This window comes from Anas acuta, chromosome 2 (genome assembly GCF_963932015.1).
Source record: "Anas acuta chromosome 2, bAnaAcu1.1, whole genome shotgun sequence".
Lineage (NCBI taxonomy): Eukaryota > Metazoa > Chordata > Aves > Anseriformes > Anatidae > Anas > Anas acuta.
Window position 1 is genome coordinate 26,250,759 of NC_088980.1, and position 12,674 is coordinate 26,263,432.

The 12,674-nt window shown below is 40.8% G+C and overlaps 1 protein-coding gene across 10 annotated transcripts in view; it reads left to right on the forward strand.

The window, feature by feature from the left end:
* The window catches only part of DYNC1I1 (dynein cytoplasmic 1 intermediate chain 1), a 188,348-nt gene that overhangs the window by 122,923 nt on the left and 52,751 nt on the right, over positions 1-12,674 (forward strand). The window lies entirely within an intron of this gene.

A 12,674-nucleotide genomic window follows, 5' to 3' on the forward strand; every position in this document is an offset into this window, starting at 1 on the left:
TGACTGCTCATACAAAAGGTGGGTGCAGATTCCCTATTAGTAATTAACATTCTGAATTACTCGAGGACTGTATTTACACATACAAAGTCTGCTAGCTACAGAATGCTCCTTCGCTTAGAGCAGTGCTTACCATAGATCATCCTCGTTTGAAACTAAGATTTCAATTATGAATCAAATAATCAGGAAGTGACAAATTTGTGAGATTTTTTTTCGGATAGAAAATTTTAGGCGGATCCTGCTTCTAAGCCTTTTTTGGAGGGGGTAGAGTGTCATACATTTAAATGATATGCTGTCACTACTAGCTATAGTGTTAGGCTTTCTGTATATTTTAAAGTAGTGATTTGTAATGTATCTGTCCTTAAATATGCTATTTCTCTTCTTCAATTTCACACATTCTTCCTTTCAGACCAAATACAAGAGACAAATGCAAAACACAAATATCAAGTGTTGGGTACTCTTGATACAGCAGGCATTCTGTTTGTTGTTTTTTTTTAAAGTCTCTCTATTTCAATGATAACTTTCATTGTACCTTTCCGAATTACTGGCATCTAATACACAATGTTTAAATATAATGCAACTTGCAGAAAACCTAACCTTTGAATTTGCAGAGTTAGACATGCAGTATTTTTAAACTTTAGCTAGCTAAGGGAAAAAAAAAAAAAAAAGATCTCAGTCAAAAACTATATTTCATAAGAGAAAATTATAGTGATATTGATGGTTTGCCAAAACCTCAAGCAGTGACAAAATCCACAGTGTCCTGAAAGAGATGCCTTTGCAAAACCATTCCTTTGCAGATGGCTTAGATTATTGATACTCACAAACACATGACATTATTCGTTCAACTGAAAATTTTGGAAAAGTCTGTTGATAAAAAATGCAAATTTGTCATACTATCCCAAAATCCTGGGGGGAAAAAAAAAAATCACCTAATCCTGCAATTGTTCCTGAGGGTGTTTTATAGTTTAGTAGTTGTTGATATGGTTACATTTTAACATGACCTGGTGTAAAATATTTTGAGAAAGGAAGAGAAAAAAGAACGTAACTTTCCTTTGTTGATGCAAACATTACATTTTATGTACATCTGAAACTCCCAGTGCTGAATGAGTTTGGGGTGCACAAGAAATGCGGGATCAGATGTGAAATCACTAACAGGGATCCTTCCACAGAATTTTTTCCATAAAGGATATAAAATACCATGCAATTCCCTAGCTGCACTGCAAATGATAGATAAACAGCCATAGGCATGACTTTTCTGTTTGGGTTCTCTAACTGTTCTCAGTGCAGGCTACTTGCAATGAAGAGTACATTTGGTCCAAATTCAAGAAAATTATTTCACCTCATGATTTTTGTCTCTGTGGGAGCTCTATGTGAGGAGTGAAGCCTCTTTCTGTGTTACCTGGCACAAAATATAAAACAGCTACTCTTTCAAAGTGCTGTGGAAGGCTCCACAAACCAAGGAATCTGTCATTACAGCCTGGGATACAACTGTCCTCTGCCTTAGGTCTAAAATCAACAGTTTTCTGCCCTCTGCCCCCATGGCTGGGTTACTGACAAGTAGTTCCCTGAAAAGAACTTTTGTATACAGGCAACATCGATTTAATGATGATTAACGCTCCATGCTTCCCACAAAGGGAAAGTAGAAGCACGTGCTGGCTGGCTGTGATACCGATATTATCCTTGGAAGACTTTTCACATGGGGCAGAGCCTTCTGGAAGCCAGCAAAAAGGGGAGTCTCCATCAGCCCACTTGGTAATTCTTACTGTATGAGCACTGCTCTGCATAATGATGCTGTATTTGCTGTCACTATAATGGTAATTGTAAGAAATGAGCCCTTCTTAGAAACAAGTGCCTGTGTGAAGTGTTTTGTGGAAATTTCGTGGTTCGTTGTATGGGTCAACCAAACAGCGGGACCTTGCAGGTGAGGAAAGTGGGGCATGAAATTTCCTGAAACTAAGGTGTGTTTGGCGAAAGGGAGATTACAAATAGGGTGTATAATGGGATGTAGTCTTGTATTCCTACACGGCCTTAGCTGCTCCCTAATGCTCTGCTTGGTGCAGAGCCGAGCTACTTAAAATCAGAATTGGTACAGGAGTTTCCTGTAGGAGACAGGAGCAGTGCAGAAGCAACTGCTCTCACCCTCGTTCTTAAACATAGACTTGCCTATGGTGTCTTCTGCATTTCCCCTAGATAGCTGTTTATCTGTGCCTCTCAGTCTCAATCCTCATATCTATGTGCAATGTTTAATTAATTTTCAATTATTTCCAATTATGCAGTGACACTACGTATAAATGATACATCAGTGAAAGTGATGGATTTGGGCAAATATAATAGCCTGTCAGTCTTCAGTAGAAGCTACAATTAAATCAAAAAGATAAGAAAAGATTACTGTAATTATTTTGACAAAGAACTGATAGAAGTTTGCCCAAGTGACATAGACTGCAGAGTACAAAATGCCAATTGCTTAAGAACAAGTAAAATAAGACTTACTGTTGTCCCTTTGCTCCCTTAGGACTTCCTGCTGAAGTTACCTGATAGCCTTAAGCTGGAAAAATAAGTGACTTATCTCCAGGGTCAGGCAAAGCTCCACTCAGGCAAAGACTTGTAGTATCTTTGAGAAGTGAGAGGGGTCCAGATTTGTTTGGTTCTGGGCGCCCCAGTGCAAGAGGGACATGGACATACTGGAGCAAGTCCAGCAAAGGACCACACAAATGATAAAGGGACTGGAGCATCTCTTATATGAGGAGAGGCTGAGAGAGCTGGGGCTGTTGGCATGGAGAAAAGAAGGCTTGGGTGTATCTTATCAGAGTGTCCAGAGTGGGGGTTTAAAGAGATGAAGCCAGTGCCAGTGATAGGACAAGAGGCAGCAGGTACAATTCAAAATGCAGGAAATTGTTTTTAAACATAAGAAAAAAATCCTTCACTGTGACAGTGACTGAGCACTGGCACAGGTTGCCTACAGAGGTCATTGGGTCTCCATCCATGGCAGGAATTAAAGCCGGAGTGGATGCAGTCCTGAGCAGCCTGCTCTAGGTGACCCTGTTCTGGACAAGGGCTTGGACCAGACAATTTCCAGAGGTGCCTTCCACCCTTGGCAACTGAATGATTCTGTCTCTGATGTTTCATGCTCCCTTTCCCCTCTCTATAGCTCTGACGTTGTGCACAAGTCAGCTGGGCCTCGACTGTCTCTAATTTTAGAGAATCGTACAGGGAGCAGATGAATGTGAGAGCCTCTTTTCTTCCTCCTGAAAGGATGTCAGTGGCTCTCTGAAGTCCCTAACGAAGAAAAGCTGTTTAGGAAAGCACTTACCAATGTGCTTGTCTCTGAGTGGGCTTTAGAGTCACTGAAGTCACAAGGGACTTAGAAGAATTATCTACAGTGAAGTTCATGGATAAACATCCTTACGAGCTAAGATGGACTTAAGTATATAGAGAAGTTCCTCCCTCAGCTGGGGCCCTCAAGTTCTCTTGGTGTGGTGCGTTCAGCCTTCTGGCTGTGGTTGTGTATTCGTGACCTGTGCCTTTGGTGGGGTGGAGAGAGCAGGCAGACTGAGTGCTGCACTTGAGATTAATTTGCAATTTGAGATTAACTTGCAGCTCTGTCGTAAGGAGCTGTGACTGTGATGCTCAGCTTCGCAGGATGAGTTGTAGGGAACTGTTCTTGCAGCATTTGTAGTGGCTTCTAAGCCATCTCTGGCTTTGTGTAGTTTGATCGCGTGCGTGGTTTGGGGAACTGCTGACACAGAAACCACCAAGTTACCATCACAGCTCAAGAACAACTCATTTCTATTCCTGTTCTCCATGTCTGGAGTTTGCTACCTCTGTGTGCTCTACAAAGCCCAAATCTGGCATTTCCAGAACTTGCCATCAAGTGATCATTTGTTTTGCTTTCTCTGTGAGGATGGGAGTCCAGAATACATTGAAGGATGAGCTGGCAGACATCAAGAGCAGTTTTATTTGCTACAGTTGTACAAGAGGTCAGTGGCTTAGGATGCAATCTGGTCCACACGAAGACTAGAGGGGAGGAACCCTTCCATTGCCTCCAAAGTGTTTTGTATCAGTTTTTATTAATTTTAATAAGAAATAACATTGAAAGATGCTTGAAGTCTCTTTATTCATCCTGAGAGTTAGGCACAGGGGCAGACTTGAACAAGCTGTATGAGCAAATAAGCTGTTGCTTAGGCAAAACATTGCTAGGACAGGGCTGAACCTAACCTACTTAGGCCATCCATATCGCTGAGATGATGCTAATAGGAAAGCATAGGAATAACTGATATTTATCCAGTGGCACCCCTTTTTTTTTTTTTTTTGGCCAGAAATTTCTGGAAATGGACATCCTGGTACAGTCTGCCCTTTTAGGGCAACAGGATGCCAGGCAAACCTAGCCCATACCTCACTCTCCAGGGGTTCTCTTCTGCTTTTGAATAGTGCAAGATTAGGAGTACCCTGGGCTGGGATCCTCGAGCTTGCTGCTGCGGCCAGGCTGTGGCCCCAGCAGAAACCAGCCTCTGGGGAAAGGAAGCATGGAGCAGCAAGAAGCTGGAGTCTTTAGCCTGGTGGCTGGGACACCTTGTGAGCAGGGGGCTGAGCTGCCAAGGGTATATCTGTGCTTTATAGTAGAGAGTATTCAGAAGTAATTCAGAAAAAGTGACCAGAACTCCTCAACTTGTCCTTCCAAGCCAAGTTCTCCAGGCGTTTGCAAGATAGAAGTCACTTCAGCTTTGTAGATACTTTTGCCTGGAGTTGCCTAGCTGCAGCACTTTGGAGGTTTTGGTTTGTGTGCTATTTTGTGTATGTGTTTTTCAAGCCCTCTCATTCATTTTGCAGTGCTTAAAATACTGTTCCACTCCAAAACCACTAGGATAAGATAATGAGTATCAACCAAAATAGGCTAAACTAAACTCTTCCTTTTATTTTATTTATTTATTTATTTATTCCACCATGGACTCTTTTCTTATCATCTCTATTCTGCCATCCACACACATGAATAATAATGCGTGGAAATGCAAACTGTGCTTTAAGGCTACGCAGATGGAGATGGCTTTTGAAAACTTGTCCTATACTTAACACACTGCCTTTTTCAGAACCATCTGGCACTGAACACTGCAATCTTTGCCCTGCTTGCCAATAGGAGTGCTAAAGAGAATGAAAAGGAATCTGGAAAGCATCAGTTTTCATTCTTTATTATATTATCAGCATGTACTTACAATAGATTTAATATATATACAGCAGCCTGTACATAGGGTATAGTTTTCAAGACAGCGTATAGCATTAGGGATATTTGCCACAGTTGTTGCTGGAGTCTTAGTTGAACCGTCCATAAAATTGTGCAAAAACCATGTCCTTAAGCATAGTTCTTTAGAGTCTGAGGGGAATGGAGAATTAAGCATTTCAATGGAGTTGAAAAGTCAAATGTAAAATGTTTTGTTTGACTTCAGTTATTGTCCCCTTATGAATTACTGCAGACAGTTCATTGTAACTTATTTTACTGATCTTCTGAACCAGATGAAATCCAAACTCAACTGAGCTAATATGCAGCCACTTCCCTGGGAGGGTGGTCATTATTAGAGAAAGACAGAGCTCATGGTTTGGTTGAGATTTTTTCCTTGGGGTAGCTATCTGTGTTATAAACAGTCCTTTCATATTCAACGTCGAGTCCAATAAGTCCTTTACTGATTAAAAAAAAATATATATGGCTGACAATTATAACCTGACATTACTTACTGTTGAAAGGAAAACTGTGTACTTTCTCCATAGCAGAGTGTACAGGTAGAAAATAAAAGACTCGCATCTTGCCCTGAATTAACAATGGAATATAGTTGGGGATTGATTGTTGGTGAATCTGAATTTTGGCCGCTGACAGACAGAAACTGTTAAGACATTGATTTATGTTCCAGTGATTATGATCCAGATTTACAAATGTGGTTAGGTGCCTAAAGACAAGGAGAAAGGCAGGCGATGGGATTTGCCAGAGCACTTGCAGCACCTAAATAAATATCTTGTGTCACCAAGCAGTGGATGGACACCTTTTGTGTTTGAGATGCTTTTTCAAACAGAAGCCAAAGTGAGTAACAGTAAATGTGAGCACAACATTAAGGAGGTTTCATCACTAGAAAATTACACAGGCTGCAATTCACCAAAGATTTTAATATTTAAAATCTCTTGGAATTTCCCACTGTATGGAAACAGCAATCACTACAATCAAAAGTGTCAGGAGAAACTCAAACACACCAGACAACTTCTGTTGTTTGTCTCAGGTACATGATGACTTATTTCTAAAGGATTTCTTTTAGGTGATAGGAAAATTCTGCCACCAGACACATATTTTCAGAAAGCAACCAAACATTCTTCAGAGTAAGAACTGCTTCTTACCAAGTGGCGTTTCAGACCTGTGTGCCAAGAAAAATGTTCATGTAATGCTATTATGTGTTAGATCCTAGAGGCCTTAACCAGATTGAGATACCTTTGAAAGACATTTGTTACAAACCCATTGTAACAAAGCAATCTCAGACCCTTCACTTAAGACTTGTGGATAATTTCATCAAAATAATTAAGAGTGCTGATGTATAACTGTCAGAGTATCATTGCCTAAATAAACAGGCGAGCCAAGGAGGTGCTTTCCTCTCCATTTAATGCACATGCATACAGACATTAAAGATTTGACCCTGCAATTTTGGGAAAAACAACAACAACAAAAATTTCACGTGCTTCTTATTTCTCCATGCTTTAATTCTTTCATCCTTGCTCTAATAAAGTATGATATTCAGTAAAGGCTCTATTCTTAGGCTTGCATGTATATGTAGTAATTGAGGATTATCAAACTGATTTGTTGTTGCAGTCATGGATAAACACAGGCAGAATCCCCCCATATCACATTTGAATAGTATCATGTTTATTTGCTTTTTCAATACAGCAAACAGTCTCACTACTTTTCTGAGTCATTGCAACGCCACTGAATGAACAGTATTAGCAAATACACTTTCCAAAAGAGCTGAAGTGAAGATTTCCTTTTGGCAAGGCAGCTTGAGGACTTTGTTCTGATTATTTTATTCTTGTAGTTACACAGGCTGAACCTGCAGTTACAGAGATGAAAGTAAAAGGTTCAGCTTTCTGCCCTGCTGAAAAAGGCAGGCACGAGGCTTGATGTTGCCTTTCTGCAGACTCAGGCAGAGTGCTCTTATTCTGCTGCAATGCTCAGATGTCAGCACTGAGGTTAGATGTCAGACTTACCTACCCTGTAAACTCAGCTAAGAAGGAGCTGTGTTTCCTGACCTACTCTTTCCCTTCTTTTTTAAGGACTTAGTACTTTTTCAATAAAAATAAATTTAATTTGTGGCTACATTTCAGCTCTATCGGTTTGATGGTATAAGTGGAGCAATACCAGCTTTGGATTTAGAGCAGTCGTGTGGCTGCGTCTCTCTGTGCAGCTTTCATGTGGTTGGGTGAGACATTCTTAGAATCCCCAAACATTTTTGAAGATCCTAAACTGGAGACATTCACAATTCTTCCCTCCCTTTCTACCATTAATCCTTCATGTTTTAACAAGCACTGAAGTTAATACAGCCTACACTCTTTCCTGTCACACTGGGCCCCCCTCCCTCTTTTCTTTCCCTTGAATAAAGCAATCTGTTCTTTCCAGTCCATACTCTTGTAAATCAAAGGGATAGATGTCAACACACACCATAACCAAGTATAAACTTCCTTTTTTTAATTAAACAGGATTTTGACATTTGGTTTGAAGAAGTGTTTCTTTGGTTTTATTTATTTTTTTTAAATATGTGAAGGATGTCAACTGCTTTTATTTTATTTTTATTAGAAGCCAAATTTTATGTGGTACCACAGATAATATCTAGCACAAGATCTTTCAGATGCTATTTCATAGTTCAATAGGAAGAGAGTCAGGGGAAGTAATACAGAATATCTTGGAATTGAAGGCCCTTGGAATTTAGAATTAATCTCTTTGTTAAAGGTTTCTATACACAGAAATCATGTCTTAGGTAACTTTTCAAACTTAACTGGGAAACACAATTTTATTTGCGTTATTATCCTCTCCACTGTTTGCTTATTATCTCATAATTATACTTGGACATTTATGTGAAACCGAAATATTCAGAATTATAATGGCTGACACTAAAAATAAGTAAGACTCCTGGAGGGAACATAGTCGTCATGTCAGTGTACACAATTCATGTATCTCAGTAGCCAGGGCAAAGTCAACTGAGAATTGTCTCTTTCAAGGTATCTCACACCTTCTTTCGTGGTAATAGGATGCTAAAAAGAGGAACCCGTGTTCTGATCTGATACCGCTGCTTTCCCACTCTGATTCCCAGTCCTTGGTATGACAAGAAAAAATGACTTTATTTAGTATCTCAGTTCCTGCTTTGTTTCTAGATGATGATTTTAATCCACCTGTGCAGTTGAGGTGTATCATCTATATCTGTCCTAGGGTCAGTGTAGTGTCTCCTCGTAGGCAGGAGAAGACAGTCTCCTGATTGCCTGGTCAGAAGATGTGGCAACTCTCAGAGGGACTCTGCTTAGACTCTTCAAATGCTCTTCTTGATGAGCAGTTGTGAGAGCAAAGGGTTAGAAGTAAGTTATGTAAATAATGTGAATTATTGTCTTTATTTATTCCTCGGGATGGGAGACATAGGTGGTCAGAGGTTCAGTCCCTATTCTTCAGTTCCTTTAGATAAAGTACTATGAGTTTGGCACTTTTCCATGGTTCTTGCTAACAGTACCACAGCTTTGTCTCTGTACACTCTGTCCCTCAAAGCTAATTCCCTGAAGCTTGATCTGCTTCTTCATCACAGGCTTTGCAGCGCTCGGCTGCAGTTAATTTTATTGCCTGCTGTTGTCTGTGTTAGACTGACCTGTAGTAGCGTGCCACAGACTGCAGCACTCTTTCACATGTGTTTGCTCAGCTAGAAAATCTACCCAGGAGTTTCCTGAGTGCCTGCTGCAACATAACCTGATGTTTTGGAGCCTAGAAATGCCTGTGAACTCCTCCGGTCTCTTCTTCCCACTGACAAAGTATTGTCTGGAGATCCATCTGGTGTCAAGTGTAGTCATATGGCACCAGTATGGCAGCGCTGCCTACGGGGGTGGTTTCCTGCAGAAGAGGTCTCGCTGAATGCAGTAGTTGTTGGCTATTTAAAGTCATTATTGTTTAGCACCCAGGTCCTTGTGAACTTGTTCAACTGGTGGCTGGGCAGAGTGCCATCCGAATCTATGGACATGAGCACAGACAGCCGAGTCTGGGGCCTTGCGCACATCAGATGTGGGTACTGAGGTCAGGCTTCTCAGTAAGGAAAATCTAAATGACTGTCTGTCCTGAGCATGTGTATCTGTGGTTGAAGGGATGTGCCATCATTAATCCAAATCTGGGCTGGATTAAGCTTCAAAAATAAAAAACAGCTCTGCCAGCCACTTGAAGAGGGCTTGGGGCCTGTTTCAATCGAGTGCATCGGCATGGTGGGAGGAGGCGAAGGTGGCTGAACAAAGCCACCACACCACCACTTCTCCCCATACAGGGTGAGACAACTGCCCACGAAGGCCACTGGGACACACTGCTTTGTTCCCTCCAGCTGCAAGCCTCTGGAAGGGATGGACAACATTTATTTTTCTGAGAACAGCTCTCTCTCTGCTGAGACAAAGAGCAGGGCCATGCCATGATCCATTTCCTAAGCTACGTTTTCAAAGCTCAGTGTCACAGCTGGGAGCAGCAGCTTTAGCACTTGGGAGGTGGGATCACCTCTTTGCCCAGCAACAATCTCAGGTGTATCAGCAGGGCCTGGCTCTCCATCTGCACAAACATTACTCTGACCTGGAGCTAACTCAGAGCTGCTTGTTGGTTTGTGTGAGAGTGGCTCACCTCTATGGATAGGCAGCAGCACAAGCATGATGGCACCCACCAGGAAGCCATCACTAGATAAAGAAGTAGAAATGCTGGGTGGAAAATCACAAATCCAGAAGTGCCAGAAGTGTCCTGGTGGGGATGTTGGGAAAGCTAAGGGGAGGCAGAGAAAGCTAAACCCAGTAGACTACATTTGCATAGAGGGAGAAAACACCAGAGTGTTAAGCTAAAGGGAATAATGACATGATTCACTGCACAAAGCAGTTCAGAAAAATGAAGGTGACCAAGCACTGGGGGTTTCTGGGCTCTGGAGGGTGCTGATGACAACTTGCAGACAGATATTCTGTGGTACCCACAAAAAGACCATGCTGTTTACCCCCTGTTCTACATGCTGCTTTTATACTGTGGACACAAAACTCCCAGAGGAATTCCCTTCTGACATGGCCCCTCTTAAATGTCTTTATGCATTGTGGCCATATACTGTGAAATCAGCTGCTTCTGTCCTTTGCAATATGTTACTTACACATATACAGCAGGTAAAATATAGCCCGTTGAAAACCTGGGAGGCTTTACTGTTACTGGAAAGTGCTGTGAGATTTCCCTAGAAAGGTGTGGAAGAAGTGCAAAGAAGGATACGCTGTTATTTTATAACCCTACCATGTGTTGGTTCTTCCCCCTTTGAAGTCAATGGCAAAACTCTGTTTTAGGGGAACAAGACTGCCTGAATCTGCATCAAGACGCAGCCTGGAGGCAGAAGAGGCTTACAGGGAATGGTTTCTGCTGCTCTCCCTGAGCACAGAGCTGCTCAGACAGACTGGAGACCTGTCTGCCGCTTTCTCCCATTAAAGCTAAGAAATTAATGCTTTTAAAGTTCTTAAATGAATGGGCTGGATCTTACAGCCCTTACTCATCTGAGTACTGCCATTAACTTTAAGAAAATAATCACTTTATTAAGTGCTATGGAGTGGAGTCCTTAAATTGTTAAATTCTAATATCTGACAGAAGTTTTTCCTCGGTAGAAAAATAATATTGCCATAATTAAAAGGATGTGCACATTTCTTCAGCTGAAGAATGCGAGTAACTTTCGAACAAGTAAAACTAGAAGCAGTGCAGAGGGCTTAGGTCCGTGTCATGTCTGTAGGTTATTTTTGAACTTTATGAAAAACACACTCTAGCAGTTTATATCCTGACCATTCGACTGTATTCTGGGATTCTGAATTCAAAAACATTCTAACCATGAAAACACAGCATTTAAAAATACACTGTCCACTTGGCTACTTTGCCCGGCTTCAGAGTCTCCCAAAAGTTTGTTTCGGACAAACTGAGAACTTTGTTGTGGAATGACTGTTTGAGTTGGGGTTTCTTAAAATACATGTGGAGCCTTGTAGCTGCTGTGGGGTGTACACAGCGGTGTAGCTGTACTATTTTAGAATCATCTGGCTATTTCACTTCGTGTAAGAATATCTGTCAGCTTAGTTATAAGGAATGAGCGGGGTTGATTAAAACAACTCATGAAGCCATTAAACAAAGAGATAAAATGTAGAACATGTGCTGTAGGGTCGTTTTAATTATAATGTATGGGGGTTCTGTGGAAACCGGATGGCAGCTGCATTGTAGCTGAGTTTTAAGTCCCTCTTAGTAGTACCAATGTACTGTTAATCAAAGGTATGTTGTTTTCTTTTTCTTATATGTAAAGCTAATAGGTCTTTTGGAAGTGGTGGTTGGGACCTACCATTTGTTGCTTCAGCTGACCGTAGTATATTATCGCACTTAAGTGCTTAGATATGAACTGAAACAGACAATTATATGTATGAATCATCTAGTCACTAGATACTAGACTATATAACATCAGAGAAATGTATGAAAAGCTTTAGTAGAGAAGAGAAGAGATCAAAGATGTCAAATGAACACCCCTGAAAATTCAGAGAAAATGGGAAAGAAAAAGGTAGTGGCAACTTATGTCATCATCTTGGTGATTTTATTATTCTTGACTTTACTGGGTCAAAAATACAGGTTGAATATATTGCTGTATGATGTAAGCATTTCTGCTAGGTTATTTTAGCAAAAGATCTGGCTTTAAACAATGGATATCAGCCAGCCACATGAATTCAGTAAAAGCTATTTAAACAGCACATTTTGTTTTATTCTTATTAACCTAGTTATAAACATCAAGAGTTAGCATAATTAATTCCAACCCTATTGGAAATCTCTGGTGTAAGAGCTGAAACCAGTCTCTAGATGCTAGGAATCATGATGAGGCATAGGAAAGCAAGATGACCACACATCTGCCCACGTCAAAGTTTTATAACTCCGTCTACTCTTGCCAGAGACAGGAACTTCAGCTAGGTAGACACTGGGTCTAGTTCAGTCTGGCAGCTCCTGTGTTCTCAGTTCAACAAAGTTTACTTAAATGTCTGCAATGCTTTTCACGCAACTGAAATGCAGTAATACAGTTAACCCTTTGTCACTGAATTAAATGGAATAGGAATATCACCACTTCAGAACATCCAGTCATTGAGCTATAACAAAGATTTGTTACCAACACTGGTTGGAAACAGTCAGAAAATGAAATTTTAAGAATGTGACCACTAACAGTGAATTTAACGTTCTGACTGCAATTGCTACAGAAGTTAAAGTCTTGCTTTGTGGCTTGTAAGCATCACTGAAAGTTCCCATGGAAAAATGACATTTGCTTCTGTTTGCAAACTGTCCTTATTAGTATGTGAATTCTCTGGAAATTATATGAATACTGTAACTTTTGCTTTCCCATTTACATAAAACAGAGACAAAACCAGGACCAATTATATAAAAATGGAAAATAATT